Source organism: Pinus tabuliformis, chromosome 4_1 (assembly GCF_031772625.1).
Source record: "Pinus tabuliformis cultivar Carrire ecotype Pingquan chromosome 4_1, CPIR1, whole genome shotgun sequence".
Lineage (NCBI taxonomy): Eukaryota > Viridiplantae > Streptophyta > Pinopsida > Pinales > Pinaceae > Pinus > Pinus tabuliformis.
The window spans coordinates 638,380,907-638,394,768 of record NC_142303.1 but is presented as its reverse complement, the minus strand read 5'-3'; positions in this window follow the sequence as shown (position 1 = coordinate 638,394,768).

The window sequence follows — 13,862 nt, the reverse complement described above, 5'->3', positions numbered from 1 at the left end:
TTCACTAGGTATGTCCTTCAAGGACTATTATTATCTTGGATTTCCAATCCTGAAAGAGTGGTAAAAGGGAATTGATATTCTTTGAGGATTAGACAAGAGTGGTCTAATCCTCAAAGAGTGTCGGTCCACAAGACTAATTCCTATCTTGGATTCTCAATCCTCAAGGAGTACCAGTCCGAAATGCATATATGATCCTCGATTCTCCCTCCTATTGTCACACACTAGATGTACATTGGTTAGTCCCAGCCTAGTGCATGACACATATGGAGAATACAGTGTCCACTATCTCTCCCTCTCAACTAGGGAGGATGTCCTTCTTCTCAAACATGAAGGAGATTTCCTACTCCCTCTTAATTAAGGAGACATCACCACAATCCTTACCTAGTTTCATATATCATTAATACAATAGCTACTTGTTTTGTGGAGATGTAGTTGTAGTTGTAGGGTTTGTTTCTTGCATCATACTTTAGCTTCAACTTTCCTAGATGTAAAACATTTTTCATAGCTAAATTCTTTCACATTTCATCTTCATGATATGGTTTCTCAACTCCTAACAACATCACATGATGTCAAACTTAATTTTTCCTAGATCTCAAGAATATTCATGCAACATTATAATAAATTTGTTTATTTATCATCTTCAAGGAGCCAATTTTTCTCAAAGCTGCTAGCACATGTTATCTTACAATGTTTTTCTTCATATTCTTCAATGCATCATATTAGCTTTCGAAATATCAAATCTTCCCTCAATATCTTCCAAGCCATCAAAAGTGTTTTTGAATCAATCCATGTGCTTTCAAATTAAATCAAGCAACCATTGTTAAAAAATCATCAACAAAAGTTTACTTCCAACCTCTTCACATGGTATTTATATATGTCCTACCAAGGAGCCAAGTCATATCCAAGCAGATCATCAATATTAGAGTTGCCAAATTATAATATCCTTTGGCTAGAGTGTTATGTCAAATTTTGCTACTTACTCTGTTTGATGTCAACATTCCTTTGCATGTTCTATCTTCATATTGCAACAAGGTTATGCTTCATCTTTCAATCATCAATGTGTTTCTAGAATGTACACATCAGCTAGAAGCTTTAATATCATTAGAGTTCTTAAAGCTCCCCCTTTCCATCACGCTCATCGCTATTAAGCTATCACCATCAAGCACGCGTCTTTACTTTGTTCTTCCAGCCTTCTCATCTCACTTCCACAATTTTGATAGCCTTCATTATGTGCATGCAATTCTCAGCAGCAAGTACAACCAAGAAAAATATACAAAGATAAGAGCATGATGTCAGTATAGGGTTTCCATAATTTTTGAGAAGTGTACTTCTAGGGTTCTAGTTACAAACCCTAGATATTCCTAGAACTAACCCTAATTAAGGTTTTTACTTTTAGCAGAGACACCGAGTCCTAGGGATTTTCCTTTAAACCCTAGGTTTAATCCTAATCCAATCCTTGCTAGGATTTTAAAACACCCAAAACTAGGGTGTTAATATCAAAGAACATTCAGTCTTGCAAACCCTAGATACTATTTCCCAAGACCTAGGGCTTCCTTAGAGGGATGAATTAATTAGGGTAAGGGTTTTCACTCCTAGGGTTAATTCAATATAATCTAGGGTTAAAAAACCATAAACACCAAGAGTATTCAATTATTCACAAGTTTGCAAGGCCCACAAACCCTATATTTTGAAGATATGCGAAGGAAAAACTTGCAAAACCATAGAAAATATCGACCCATAACATGGAAGGCACATAAAAATTGTACATACCACTACGACCTTTCCATACCTTCATCTTTTGTCTTGATAAACTTAATTCAAAAGAGACAATATCACTTCTTTCAAAAACTTCAGTTCGACTTCATTGATGTCACTATTTCTTCTATTTTATATAGAAAGGAAATCTAGGTAGAGTGACTCCCTCAAGTGTTTATGAGATTTAAATCACCATTTATGCACATAAATTCAACGTCCTTTAGTCTTCAAACCAAGATATGAACCAATTCATTTTATCTGTTTCGACTACTAGTGGTAATGATGATCTCATTCCAAACTTATATATAAGCATCGTAAAAGAGATGACTCAAATTTTTTCTTTCACTTCATATTACTTCATTCCTCGGGTATCTTGCTAAGCAAAGACACAACTTCATTCCTTCATAGGATATTTATGTATTTCAAAGAGAATATAGAAGGATATAGGTTAGTCCTTTTATATCGACTGAAATTCTAGCCTCAGATTATGTTTTTGTTGTAGTATAGCGATGCCCCTAGAAAAACCAAGAATGTAGATTACATATCATAGGAGCCACAATAGGCTATAATAAGCCAAACATGGAGTGCAAGTCCTAGGATATGTCTGTTGTTATATGTGAGCTTTATGGATACTCATGTAAGCCAAAAAAATTAAATATAAGCTAAAACCATTGATACTACATGTAGTGACATTACTCTAAAGCGAGATGAAGTCACTAATTATGAGCTAAACTAAGCCCATAACTTAAATATTGAGTCAATGAGCATTGTGCGAGTTACCACAAGTGTGATCGAACCACCAAGGATATGAGCCACATAATTGTCATTAGAACATAAAGGTATAGTGTGATCATAAATTGCGAGCCTTTATGTATAATGTATGTCATCCACTATTTATGTGATGCCACTTTTAGACCATAGTATAATGTATGTGAGTAATTTTAATTTTATATTAGCCATAAATAACATGTGTGATTACATTGTGTGAACCACTATGAACTATAATGTTACGTGCCATAGTAATATGTTATACATTTTATCACAAATATATTTGATGTCATTGCCATTGTGAACCATTGTAAACCATTATTGAATGTGAGTCTTCAACATGTGCCAAGAATATCGTTCCACAAAGTTCATATATAATTTATCAATCGTGGGATATATTTGTCTAACACAGCTATGATTCATAAATTGAAAGATCCGTAGAATGATAGAAAACCATAGAATCAATTAATGAGCGAATGTATTGAAGAGCCATGGCGATTTATATGATATGAGTAATAGGAACGAAGCCATTTATGTAGAATGCAGATTGTAGAAGAAAAACCAAGTTATAAGCTACATGATTTGAGCATATCATTCATAACATGCTAATGATTTTGAACATAGAATAGATTGAGTCATAAACAAAAGAATGAGCCATTGATATGATTCATTGTATTGTATATTGTGATTATATGCAAACCATACAGAAGGTCTTTTGCAACATCTTCATACTTGAAAATATAGTTGTCATTCACATAGGATTCTTTTAATTCTGGTTACCACAAAGAAGTGATTAAAGGAACAAGTGAGAGCAAGGAAAATTTTAAGGATGGAAAAAATTCTTGAAGTTTAAAAACATTGGCGAATCTCACTAATCCCTAATATGCAAACTATACAATGTTTATTGATATATTTGTAAAATTATTCAAATTTATAATGATTTTATATATAGCCTCTATACAATGTTGGCGATTTTTAAGGTAAAATAATTTTATATTCTAAAATTTGGGCGAATCGTCTTTTATAAAATTGGAAATTGGCGAATCTTTTTTTTGGAAAAATCATGGAAAATTAGCCCACTGGGCGAACATTAGCCCCTAAAATTTTCCATGAGTGAGAGCTTCATATGAATAATCCATATATGAATAATAGAGAATTATAACAATGCAAGTCATGATAACAAATGTGAGCATCATCACAAATATAGAGAAAAATCATGCTACAATGAATACGTGTACTGAGACTATATACTTTAGATCAGCGAGTCATACCAAGAAAAAGAGAACCACAATAATATGTGTGAGCCACTATAGCATCAAAATTCCATCCATAAGCCAACAAATAATGATATTTAAGCCTATTGCTTCAGACCTTATCTCTTATACCATGTTGATAAATAGGGAGGCTTTACAATTTAAGTTAGATTTTTCTTTCTTTGATAATTTCTTGTGAAAATTGTGTGCCTTCTTATTAATATTCATTATGTTCTTATTCATCAAAAAATTACTAAAACATAAGCATGAATATCACAAGAAAAACAATGAACACAAGATATAGGCTCCATGCCAAGAAGCAATTCCTCCAAGGGGAAAACCCAAAAAAAAATCTCTTCTTATAGAATCAGATCAAAGTGAGATATCCAAGACCTATGAACAACCTTCTAGATGTCAATTCAAAACCTCCTTCTACATAGAAAATTCATGAATAGTAGGAGAGCAACAACAAATCTTCTACAAGATATGTAATGAGGCAGACATTCAACAAACCCTTATTCAATTTTAGACTTCGACCCTACTTCTTCTACGAAATTTTAGAACTAATCAAGTAAATTGTGTTTATCCAAATGAGATCATATCAACCTTTATTTATACTATCTCGAGGGGTTTGAATAGACATGTCGTTTGGGGTATGGCCAACTTGACATGTAAGGCCAACTTGGAATCCAAAGTAATTTTTGAATTAAACTACAATTAAAAAAAATATTTTTCCAATATGTCCAAATAGGAATTTGAATAATTGAGTTAATAAATTGTAGAAGCACGAATAACATGATTTAAATAATAAATATTAATAATATTTTCTTTTTCTTATTTTTCTTGTTTCTTATTTTACATAAAATATACAATGACATAAATATAAATATCATTATGAATATCATACCTAGTTACATTTTCTAACAATTTTCTCCACCCGACCTCTCTCTCTCTCTCTCTCTTCCTCCTCCCCTTCTATATATAAACCTCTCTTGCCCTCTTCCCCTACTTCCCCCTCTCTCCCAGCTTCCCTCTTTCCCTCTCTCTCACACTTCCCCTTCCTCCCTGCCTCTCTCTCACATAGGCACACACCTTTTCCTATTTTTTTTTATCTTGATCTATCACCTTCTCTCTGCCCCCTCTAACCCTATCTACTACTCTCTCTATCACTCCCTCTCCACCATACTTCCTACCCTCTCCCTCCCTATCACTCCACCCGCTTCCTAGCTCTCTCTTTCTCTCTATACCCTCTCCGTATCTACCACCTTTCTCTCCCACAACTACTTATCTCTCACTAACTTTATTTTACTCAATAACTACACTACTATAATGAGTGAGGCTAATAATTTAAAGAATATGACACATAACTAACCATAGCACACCTACTTATTACTAGAATCCACCTAGTGGAATTGACATCCACAACCATAGGCCAAGCCAATAGAAAATGCTATGAACATATGCATTTAAGGAAATGAACAATACCTTTAACTCATGCATCCATGCCCACGAAAAATACCTTGAACCCACATGAAATATTGAAACGAAAAAATACCTACAATGCACATGGATGACCTCCAACATCTACCCTTACCTTTTAGTAGGAATAATTGAACCATTAGTGTTTTTAGAGGAGTACATATTAGTCTCAACACCTAGAGAAAGAAAATGTGATGAGACTTGCTAATTAAGCATAAAAAGTATCTTTAAAGGGTCAAAATCCATCAATGCATCCTCAAGCCAACATAAATGATCTCTCTATGATATTTTTCCTTTGATTTGTCATATAGACACCATTATAAGGTTTTGGGCACCAATTATATATCTCGGGGCACTAAACATAGTGAAGGAAGGAAAATTGAGCTCTAGGACCTAATGTATGCTTCTATGCATCTGAATTCAAGAATTATGCCCTTAACCATCACATGTATTGTCTTGAGTGTATCATCTCTTTCCTAATTAATATGTGGGAACTATTAGAAAATTTTGAGCTCTCGATATGAGTTTTGGAACATGATTGGGGGTGGAAAATAGAGTGCCCCCTCTTCCCTACTTTCCTTCTCTCTCTCATCCTCAGTCTTCCACCTCCTCTCTCTCTCTCTCTCTCTCTATCTATGACACTAAATCTCTATACCTTTATATTTTCCTTCCTCCATATCCCTCCTAATCCTTAATATCCCCTCTAAATCCTTCATTCACTCTTGCTACTTTGATTCTCTCTATTTTCCCTCCCCTTCTATTCCTATTTCTTGGTCTCTCTCTCTCTCTCTCTCTCTCACACACACACTCTCTCTCTCTCTCTCTCTCTCTCTCTCTCTCTCTCTCTCTCTCTATCACACACACACACACCCACAGACTTCCCTTATTTTTCTCTTGATTTGTCCCCTCCTCTCTCTCTCTCTCTCTCTCTCTCTCTCTCTCTCTCTCTCTATCACACACACACAACCACAGACTTCCCTTATTTTTCTCTTGATTTGTCCCCTCCTCTCTCTCTCTCTCTCTCCCCCCACCCTATTGTATACCCCCCTATATTTATCTCTCTCTATCCATCCCTCTTACTCTACGCCATACAGAACTCTTTTTTTATCTCACTACTGACGCTCTATCTCCCCCCTTTCTCTTCCATATCTACTTGTCTCTCACTAATTTTTTTACTCTGTCACTTCTCTCCAAATCTCCCTCTCTCTGCCCCTCCTTCAAATTTTCTCTCTCCCTCCCTCCCTCTTTTTGTAACCAAGTGGAGATTTATAAGCCATTTCTTGTTTTATTTTATAATTTTAAAATAAGATAAAAAGAGTTAAAATCATGAAATTTGGAGATTATATGTAATTTGAAAATAGAATACCTTTTTTTTTAATATATTTCTAATAAAAAAAAATTAATGTTTTGGTGGGTTTGTTAATCATTGTGGGTTTTAATTTAGTATGATCTAAGAACAAGAGATAAAAAATTGACAATTATAGTCCTCTACAGGTGAACAAAATCAATAATCTTTAACGAGTCTAATACTCCCAAAATTTGAAAATATTTTTTTGGACATGTCTCAATTATAAGAGTTTCATGGTCATTAGTACTATTTCAAAGCGATCGTAGGTTGAGCCTGAAACCACTTATGGTTTAATGTCATGATGTCACTACATCATTAATTATGGTAGGTAATGGTAATAGTATGTGAGTGAATCATTTAGAGATACATATACCTTTTAAATTTCAACAAATCAATTAGATCATTAGTTATCACATCTTCATAACGATTGTATAATTTACTATATTTTCAAAGTGTATGCTAGTAGTTTTGGCATGGATGAATTGGGATTTTTAAAGTTGTGTAACTCTTGTTTTTAAGTACCTACATAAAGGTGAATCTACAAATCCTATCACTCTAGGTTATTTCCCTTAAAACCAAGGAAGTTGTGAAGTAGAAATTTCCTGCTAATGAGTTGGGCATAGATTCTAGGCTCATATATGAGTGATTAGACTCTAGGTTCATATACAAGTTATTTTTCATAGATTCCAGGTGTTGGAAAATCGGGATACTTAGAGATTATATATGATTTTCCTTGAATTGATGATTACTAGTAATGTGTTTTTGCCTTTTATTATTATATTAGATATTGTTCAGCAAGTAATTAACAAAATTTTAATATCACAACAAGAGAAAATACACAAGATATAGGTTCCAAGCTAGGGAAAAACCCCTCCAAAGGAAAAAAAAAGAAAAATGCATATCTTCTTATAGAATCTATTCACAAAGATAATTCCAAGGCCTAAACACCAAAGCCCAAAAATCCTTACAAGCACCAAGTAAGCTCCACAACAAGTTCTTCTTCAAGTCAAATTCCAACTTTGACCTACTACAACTTCACTCCATATTTTTGTCCTTGCAACTTTGACCTACTGCAATTGTAGTTGCACATAAACCTTAACATTTCACATGTGGACAAAGAGAGATATTATCAAAAGAAACTTGAATTTCTCCTTCTTTTCTTTGTTCTTTTAGCACTTCTTCTCCTTTGCTAATGTATATTGAACTTGTGATGAGTGAGTGTCTCAAATGAGGTCGATCTCTCTAACAGTCTCGAGTTAAAAGTTCATGTAATAAAGTTAATAAAGGAAAAAATAAGACCAAGGTAATGGGACATATATTCCAAGCTGAATGTTAGCAAAAAGATCCTAATGGGTTTTCATTTTGTTTATGGTCGCTAAGGTAAATTCACAAAGGCAACAACAAAGGCTTTGAAAAGGCAAAGAGACATTAATTGACATTTTTTTCATGAAAATAATGGAAAATAGGAGTAAAGGGAGGTGAAAGGTCATAGGTTTCATGTGAGGATGAAATTGAAGGAAAAATAGAGGAGATTGAAGAAAATAGAGGCCTCAATGATAAAAAGGATTAGTTCAAAACCTTTTGTCAGTTTTAGCTTGGAGCTCTCTCTATTCTCTCTTTGTCATATTCTTGCACACTTAGATAATTCTTGGAGAACTATAGCATTGGAGAAAGGAAGGGAAAGGAAGTACAAGAAAGTAAAGGAAATCAATGATCAAGCAAGGAAGAGTTGGATCAAGGGACTACAATGGGATTACTTTACAGGTATCAAGTTGCATGTATGGCGTACTTGCTAGTTTTGGCATGAATGGTACATGCATGTGTGTATTTGGTTCTCTTGCTGCCATTGGCATGGGTTTTGATAGGTGCAAAAGTGGTTTCAACCTTGCCTTACAATTTCTTGATAGCCATGGTGTGATGAGGTTCTTTCATGTGGTTGTTCTTTGGATTGTCGGATGGTTTTGGAACTAGGTGAGGTGGTCTCGAGAATATTCTCAAGGGCCCAAGAATCCCTTGACCAATAATGGAGGGATTATGGTAAAGCATAAGGTCTGAGATGGGAAAATTCCTCAGGGTATTGGTGAAGAAATGTGGAGGCATCCAAGTTAGTTTAGGGCCTAGTGATCCCTTGACAATTTTGGCAAGATTTCAATAAATCATGGTAGTGTATGTTTGTTTTGTGAGTCTAGGAGTCCCTTGACTAGTAATGACAGGATTGCGGTAAAGCCTGGTTCCATAGGTGAGGGTTTCAGGCCTAAGAGTCCCTTGACCAGTATTGGTGGGATTGTGATAACTCCAAAAAAAGTGATAAAGCTTTGGGAACCCCTAGTTGTTTTTTTGTGAGTCCCACATTCATTCTTGGACTATGGCATGGGGGTGATTGGCTGAAAGAAATATTTGGTTCAACCTAATCTATGGTTGGGTGGTATGTGGAAGCCCCTAACTTGGTTGGATTTTGCATATGTTAATAAGAGTTGTTTCCCTCTTGTATTTCATGAGTATTTATACTTGCTATTATGTGGCTTTGATGATTGTTCTACCACTATTATTATTTTGGCTATAAGCGTGGTTTTGTGCCATAGTCTAGTTACAACTCTTATCATGTTTTTGATTGGTAAACGAATGTTGATTGAATACATGACCTAATAGATGTTATTGCAACTACTGTGAGAGGAAATTAGACATTCTCGATGATTTTCAGATAAGTATGAAACCCTTATGTTTAGATATGCATTTGTAGCTTGTAGATTACATGTTCACAAAATGTTTGATCAAATGAATGTCATGGTTAAGATTGGTTAGGTCAAATTCTTAACTAAGTTTTGTGTTAAGGGATTTTTCTTTGTGTCATTTAAAAGATTAGCTCATGTTTGTCCTGGCAAGCTAGTGAAAGTGGGTAGATATGGGAGGGGTGGTTATAAGCTCCTTGTATTTATAGCCTCCTTGAGGGGTTGAATTTTCCTCCTTTAGGCTAACTTGTCCTTGTCTGGGGCCGAATTGGCCTTGGAGAAATAAATGACTTTTTCTTGAAAAAATACATATTTTTCTTTCATTACAATGAGTTTGAATGGGACTATAATACATGATATAATTTCTTCTTTGTCTTAGAAAGACCTAGAAGCATGAAGAAAATGCTTTTGACCTAGACTTGAGCATGAAACCCATGATTTACATAATTTTTTTTTTCATTTTATTTCTTTATACAAATTATGCAATGTCATGTTTACAAATAGTTCATTGTGAATACCTAGCCTAGTTATAATTTCTAACACTCCATCTTAACTAGGGATGTATTCATAATCCCATTACATGGTGCAAGGAATCTCAATATTCAAGCATTATCATAAGAAGAGTCAGATTGATAAGCCATCTTTTTCAAACATCTATATCATATCCAACACTATCTTTGAAGGCCTTAACTTGAGAAGCTCATCTTCATTCGAGAGCATTATGCTCGGAGTCTTTACGTGAGATGACACACTACCATTAAGGCACATTCACCATCCAGATGTTTACTGGGTATGCCATTTTAGGACTATTCTTTTCTTGTATTTATAATCCTGAATCCTAAAACAATATTGGTCCTCTTAGACTATTGTTATCCTAGATTCCCTACCTCATCCTCAAAGAGTATTGGTCAATAATTTATTTTCTTGTATTCTACAGTCCTTAGGAAGTTCTAATGTTAGATGTGTATGCAATCCTATAAACTCCATTTTTCTTTATGGCCTTCACTAAGGCTTACAACTGTTAGTCCTAGTATAGTGGATGACTCATAAGCACAAGAACTATCCACATCACTCCCTCTCAATTAGGGAATAAATGTCTACTAAACCAAGCTTGTCTTTCAAATACACAAAATTCTTGTTTGGTAATTCTTTAGTCAAAATATCTACTGCATTTTCATCTGTAGGTATATAATGCAGCTCTATGACCCCATCTCATACCAATATTTTGATGTAGGGCTACTTATTATTTATATACTTCATCCTAGCATGGAACGATGTGTCTTCTGTAATTCTTATAAAACTCTCATTATCATGATGTATATGTGTAGGGATAAGTCATCCTTCAAACAAATATGATAATAACATGCTGAGCCAAAACATTTCCCAACAAACTTCACTTCCAATGACATAATCAAATTCAAGACTACTCAAAGAAACAATATCTTTCTTTCTACTCATCCATGAGACCATGGAATACCCTAGGTTAAAGCATCCACCAGTTGTGCTTCTTCCATCTATCTCACTACTATCCCAATCTAAATCTGCATGTCCCATGAATTGGATCTCATTATGAGTATATAGAGGCAATGATGTATGGTTCCACAAAAGTATCTTAGGATATGCTTGGCTACAATCCAATGATCATGTTTTGGCTCCATCTAAAACTAACTAAGGACATTCACTACAAAAACAAATATCAAGTTTTCTATTCACTAGATACATTAAGGACCCAATCAACTTCTGTAGCATGTAGGATCCACAGAACTAGAACCTGAACTCCTCAACTTATTTACATTGGTAATCAAAGGAGTCATCATAATATTTCTATCCATCATGCTAAATTTATTAACACTATTGATCACATATTTTCCTTAACCAAGGCATATTTAACTTAGACTCTACCAAACCTATAGTCCCAAGTAGTAATGCATAATCCCAAGATCCTTCATATCAAACTTGGTTGCTAACTACTTCTTGCATTCCTAAATTTGATGCTATACCCCTATGACAAGTAGATCATCTGCATACAATAGTATAATAACTAGTTCACTTTAGACCATCCTGATGTAGAGGTTCAGATATATAGAGCTCTTGGTAAAACAAAGTCTCAATAGGTATACATCCATTCTTGCATATCCAGCTATAGGTGCTTATTTTAAGCCATATATATCCTTATTCAGCTTGCAGACATGAGCCTCCATCTAATTTATTTGAAATCCTTTAGGTTGCTTGATGTAAACGTCTTCATCAATAATATCCTTCATAAATGTTGTCTTAACATCCATTTGATGGATGTTTCATCCTATAACAACCCCTGGTTGATTTTCCATGTAAATAAAACAAAACCAAGGTAACGAGACACATATTCCAATCTGAATGGTGGTTAAAACATTATATTGGGTGTCACTTGTGGATTAGTAATCGATATGGAAATTAGCAAAGGTACTGGAAAAGGGAAGATGCAATTATTGGTATTTAATTATGAAAATAAAGGAAAATAGGAGAAAAGGAATGTTAATAGGGACAAATTCTCATGCTAAGGAAATTAGAAGGAGAATCAAGAAAATAGAGGCCTCAATGATAAAAGAACATCAAAGAATTAGTTGCTAGCTTTTGGTCAGTTATATCTTTTTTACAATTTTGTGGTGGAGATCTAGTTCATTCTCTCACACTCTCATTCTCTCAGACTCTTGAAGAGAGAATTCTTGGAGCATGCTTGGAGCACTCTAAAATTTACTTGGGTTGGAGAAAGAAATCAAAGGAAAGCAAGGAAGCACAAGGACATAGTTGGATCAATAACTACAAAAGGGATACTTTGAAGGTAACATGTTGCATGTGTGATCTTCTTTCTGATTTTTGGATTCATGGTATATGAATGTTGTTCCTTGGTTATGTATTGTCATCGGCATGGATATTTTCTCGGATTAATAATGGTTTCATCCTTACCTTGCCATTTCCTAGACAACCATGATGTTTGGGTTTCCCAATTTTTCTTTTTGCTGATTGGTTCTCAGGTTCCACATGGATGTGGGTTGGAAAAAACACTCTAGAAAATTGGTGGTTGAGTTACTATTTTGTTGACCCGTAGGTGGAAAAAATGATTTGGATCCCTGATTTAGCTATGGTTTGAGTTACTAGTTCCTGGATCCCTAAACAAGTTGGGTAGAGACCGATCTGGTTCATGTTATGATTTCTGGACCCTATAGGTTAGCTCATTGTGGTTGAGGGTTGAGGTGCTTTGGCCTCTGGAAGCCGTGGTTGGTTTTATTTTGGTTTATCCCATGAGTTCCCACATTCAGGCTTGAAATATGGTGCGGGGATGATCGGCTGAAATAAATATTTTGGTTTAGCCCAATCTATGGCTAGGTGGTACATGAAAGTGCTTGACTTGGTTGGCATTTTCACATGTCAATAACAACTATTTTCCTATTGTGATCCATTACACTTGTACTAATTCTCATGTTGACATTATTTTTGATTTTCCATGGTTTCTATTATGGTTATTTCTTGGTTATATGATGGTTATATAATGTATCCTATCTATGGATCTTAATAATTTATTATAAATTATTGAATGGTTGATGAATGCATGGGGTACAAGTGTTATTGCATCTTGATAAAGAGGGAATAGAGCATTCTTGGTGATTCTCAGATGAAGACTATCATTTTATGATCAAATATGAATTCACAACTTGTAGTTTTCATGTTCACCATATGTTTGATGAAATTTCTATCATGGGTTACGCATTTCTAGGTCAATTTCTTGCTTGATTTTTCATCACCTTTGATATAATTATGGAAAGTTAGAAGCAATTTGGGCAGTGGTCTAGAAACTATCTTGAAAAAGTGGCTCAGATCTCATGACCCCACCCTTTTATTTGGGAAATTTTAGTCATAATTGCATGGAAGGAGGCTCATGGGTGCGATTATAGCCTTCTAACAACATTGAAGTTGTTTTGTGCATGAGGTTAGGGATTTTTCCCTATGAAAAGAGATCCAACTTATGGATTAACCATATGGAGTAGATTTCAGATTCCTGAGTGCTGTGTAGTCCCTGAGGGATGTTTGTTTGTGGTCGGTTTGTTGGCCCCACTTCCATAATTGGACCTTGGACATCGGCATTCTCCTTTAACTTTGATCCTCCGCTAGCGGGTTGTTCCTGATTAAGGGTCATGGCTTGTGCCACCACATTCTTCATGACCCAATACTATTGTATAGTCTGTCTAGAGAGGGAGTGCCATCCTTGAGAGTTTCCTGGATCTAGAACCATAGTTTCGCACTCCTCCATGGGGATGTCTTGGTTCCTTATATTGTCATTTAGTTCTCGCTCCCATCTGGAAATTTGGGCTTTGAGGTCCGGCGGGTTCCCTACGATGTAGGCGTCAACGAGGGTTTTCATATGTTTGCAACCTGACTTTCTCCCTTTTTTCATTTTTTTCTTTGTTCGAGCTACTCATTCCCTCTACCATATTTTTATCTCTCTTTCCCTTCCTAGTTACCATGTTATCTGTGTGCCTGTTGTTGACTACT